Raw genomic sequence first — 4,509 nt, 5'->3', positions numbered from 1 at the left:
CCGTCATTATCGGCTGGTTATCATTTGAGCTCGTTCTCGTTTCGACCTTCTCACTTGGCCCTTCTCAAAACAACCATTCTCAAAAAGATCTTCTCGCTTTGACCCGTCGTATTTAGCCCTTTCCCGTTTCGTCTTTCGCATTCCAACCCTCCTCATTTGGGCCCGTTCTCGTTTCGCCCTTTTCACTTGGCCCTTTTCAAAACAGCCATTCTCAAAAATATCTCGCTTTGACCCGTCGCACTTGACTCTTTCTTTACCAAAATCGTTTTTTAGGGTAATAATAATACACTGATATAGTTTGTGTGTGTGTGTGTGCGCGCGCGTGCGTGTGTGTGTGTGCCACACCATAGGCATACTCTCTCTGCTAAGGATTTTAGCAGTGCGTCGAGGCCGTCGTGAAAAGCTACTAGCTGACAATAAAACGGACCAACTATTTATCGCAGCCAGATCATATTCCGAAATGTCGCGTTGTTTGAGGTCTCTCGACTTGGGACAATGCCACCACTTCTATAATGCAGTGGTTCTCAAAAGGGGGTCTGCGAAGACATCCTAGGGGTCCGCGATGCCGTGTCTCATCAATCAGGCACGGCAATATTAGTTGTCTTTCTTCACATTGAGAAGAAACGTTCCAATTTTCGGGAGAGTACTCTCGTGTGTATGAATGAGACAAGTCTACTTTACACTAGCAATTAATTATATTTATTTATTAAATCATTATCATGATAACCTATACCTTTCTATGCCCCTCACCCCGAACGGGGTCCTCCGTACAAGGCGTCTGCGAAACATCAATGGTTGAGAACCATTGCTATTATGTATGCTATTTCTGTTCAAACAAAGTTTCCAAATTAAATGTTCATCGCTTTTTTTAGAGCGCAGCTCTTAGGGGCCCGTTTCCGGCTTGAGCGGCGTCGGCGTCGCCGTCGGCGTCGCCGTCGCCGTTGGCGTCGCCGTCGGCGTCGGCGTAACCGCGCGGTGCATCATGGGAAATGTCCCATAATGCACCGCGCGAGCCCCCCCACCGGGGTCACGTGACTTCGTGGGGGGCACGTGACCCCCCCGAGGTCACGTGACCCCCTGAAGTCACGTGACTCCCCTGAGGTCACGTGACCCCCTCCTCGAGTTCACGTGACCCCCCGAGGTCACGTGACCCCCGCCGATGTCGCGTGACCCCCGATGACGTCATCGACACTGATGACGTCACCGGCATCGACATCGTCATCGTCATCATCACTGATGACGTCATCATCAGTGATGATGACGATGACGATGCGAATGCCGGTGACGTCATCAGTGATGATGACGATGACGATGTGGATGCCGGTGAGGTCATCAGTGATGATGACGATGACGATGTGGATGCCGGTGACGTCATCAGTGACGATGACGATGTGGATGCCGGTGACGTCGTGATTATGACATCATCAGTGATGATGACGATGACGATGCGGATGCCGGTGACGTCATAAGTGATGATGACGATGACGATGTGGATGCCGGTGTCGTCATCAGTGATAATGACGATGACGATGTGGATGCCGGTGACGTCATCAGTGATGATGACGATGACGGTGTGGATTCCGGTGACGTTACCGACATCTGCATCGTCATCGTCATCATCACTGATGACGTCATCAGTGACGTCACTGATGTCGTCACCGGCATCCGCATCGTCATCGTCATCATCACTGATGACGTCATCAGTGACGTCACTGATGTCGTCACCGGCATCCGCATCGTCATCGTCATCATCACTGATGACGTCGTCAGCGACGTCACTGATGACGTCACCGACATTCGCATCGTCATCGTCATCATCACTGGTGAAGTCATCAGTGACGTCACTAATGACGTCATCGGTACCCGCATCGTCATCGTCACTGATGACATCATCAGTGACGTCAGTGATGACATCATCGGCATTGGGGGTCACGTGACCCCCCCCCCCTGGTTAGTCTAACCCCCCCCCAGCGCCCTTCCCTCCTCCTCCTCAAGAGCTGCGCTCTAATTCGGCGTTACAGGGAGTTGTAAGCGGCTTTCACTTTTTTCTTCTTTACTTAGAGGAAGGGAAGCAGGCGTCAATGTACGATTCTCAGTGCGTAACTACACATAATATATATCTGATGGTATCAAAGCCGCGAAGGCATAACGACGTTAAAAGCATGCCGAACAAGTGTCATTCGGTCGTAGCGCGAACGGGGGAAATGAGAATGGGTCCAGTTGCGAAAAACACGATTCGGATCTTATGAGAAGGTTCAAACGAGAAGGACCAAATGAGATGGGGTCGAAATGTGCACGGTTCAAATGCGAATGGGACGTTTTGAGATACACCCGTCATTATCTTCGACTGGCTTCGCACTCACATGTCCGAACCTTGTGCCAAAAGATACTTCGACGGACGGAGTCTAGCTTTCACCGACTTCTCGTCGCACTACCCGTCGCAGCACCCCATCATGCGCATTGGCTTCCAAGTCTAATCAACCCTCTGTGGACAATTCCGCCATGGAGATACAGAACGAAATTCCTGGTCTTGGATCAAAATCTTCGGTGGCCCGCCTGGTGGCGAAGACAATGTCCCTCTCCCATTTAAAGGCACGCTACAAACACGACATTCATATATAAAAAGACGGGTCAACATCTAACAAGGGGTCAACATCTGCTTACTCAATCCCGATGTTAGACACATTTAAATGTTTTCGATTGTCCTATCATACATGCTCGACGTCAGCGGAGTTACATGCAATACTTTCAGCATCATCATTCATTGAAGCATTCGGTACACCATCAAACTGGGTTATTCTAACGGACTTAAAATCATCCCTAGAGTTATTACAGGGCATGCACATTCGTACTTCCCAGGCGACCATTCTATATCGGGTGCAACTCACGTTAGCACAAGCTCGACTCCACGGACATAACGTCAGGCTACAATGGATACCGAGCCACTGCCAAATCGCCGGAAATGAAGAGGCTGATCACCTGGCAGCTCAAGCTCACAATGGTGACGCAATGGAAGCGACATCCTTTACCTCTGGAAATGCAAAATTCATCCTTCGTCACTTACGCCATCTACGTAGTCGGCAGTGCTGGCTAAAGGACACTTCAGCAGAGACTCTCCTACCATATATCGACCCGGATTTTGAGCTTCCGCCGCACACCGGGATGAAAAGAAAATACGACGCATTAATCCATCAACTCAGACTTGAAGTGGCCTTTACTAACAGCTTTTTATTTAGAATTAAACGCCGAGATTCACCAAGATGTGACTGTGGAGAACCATATCAGGATGTACAACATATCCTCCTTGACTGTGAACGCTTTCGACATGAAAGGCGCTGGATGGAGATTCGCCTTCAAATATTAGATGATAGACCCCTGTCTCTGACCAAGTTGTTGGGGCCCTGGCCGACGCGTAAAAAACAAGACAGAGCGATGAATATCACTCATGACTTTCTAAAGGACACTAGAATCGTGTATGATTATTAAGTGCGAACGTGCGTCAATTTTAACGGGAATGACTATGTATGTGATTTAGCAAATCGGTGCACGACTCCCCAAACGGTCGTCTTATTCGCAATTGTAATTAGATTTGTTTGTAAGTTTTTTTTTTTTTTTTTTTTTTTTACGGTTATACTTTATGTGTTTTATCTTTATTATTTTCCTTTTATGTTCTTCCTTTTATTCATATATATTTTCTCTCTCTTTTTTGTTATGGAGTAGCCGGTGTCATTTAAAGAATACCAGCATCTCCATAATAAAGAACTTATCTCTCTCTCTCACCGAGACGACCAAGACACGCAGCACTAGCTAGAGATTTTTTTATTGTTGACTCGCACCAGTTACGAAAATCTGGACGATCCGCGCATTTAGGATGTTCCAGGCAAAAATATGGATGGAAATCAGGCTGGAAAGCATCAGAAGTTGTCACAGGCACTTGTTTAGCCAGTCTGCCGGTGAACGTCGATTTCGTCACTATTCTTGCCCTGGAATAGCACCGTAATCACAAAGTCACTAAACGCTTGTGCTTGATTGAGAGACACTGCATTCGTTGCAGAACGTAGTTTTCTACCTGCTCTGGACAGTGACAATAAATTCGAGGGATGTATTTTGGCCCACAAAATTGTATTTAATTACAATTGTATTTGAAATACTCACGTTTTAGTATTTAAATACACACGTCAAATACAATACGCAATTTGTAATTAAATACAAATGCAAAATACTCAAAGTATTTGAAATACTGCCCATCCCTGGCTACCGTCCATTGATTGCCAGCGCCAGTGTGGCTAAACAGTGAAACACTGAGGCGGCTCGCAATGGCGACGCTGCCACCGCATATGCTTGTGCGTGCGATATTGGATTGCGAGATGCCGCCTGTAAGCCCGTTTCACATGCTGCGATTCCTGTCTCTATTCGACTAAAATTGAAGTGGCACTGTCGCAGCGGCTCTTCGACAGGGTTCCACCCAGCTGGAATGCTGTAGCAGCGTCGACGGCGTCTGCTGTGTGC

At 47.6% G+C, this 4,509-nt stretch overlaps 1 pseudogene; it reads left to right on the top strand.

The window, feature by feature from the left end:
* The first annotated feature begins 2,502 nt into the window (after positions 1 to 2,502).
* On the top strand, positions 2,503 to 3,486 carry LOC120847729 (annotated as a pseudogene).
* Positions 3,487 to 4,509: the final 1,023 nt, after the last annotated feature.

Source organism: Ixodes scapularis, unplaced genomic scaffold, assembly GCF_016920785.2.
Source record: "Ixodes scapularis isolate PalLabHiFi unplaced genomic scaffold, ASM1692078v2 PGA_scaffold1__304_contigs__length_218370807, whole genome shotgun sequence".
Classification (NCBI taxonomy): Eukaryota; Metazoa; Arthropoda; class Arachnida; order Ixodida; family Ixodidae; genus Ixodes; species Ixodes scapularis.
The sequence above is the reverse complement of the archived record's forward strand: the minus strand, read 5'-3'. Positions and strand labels throughout refer to the sequence as shown.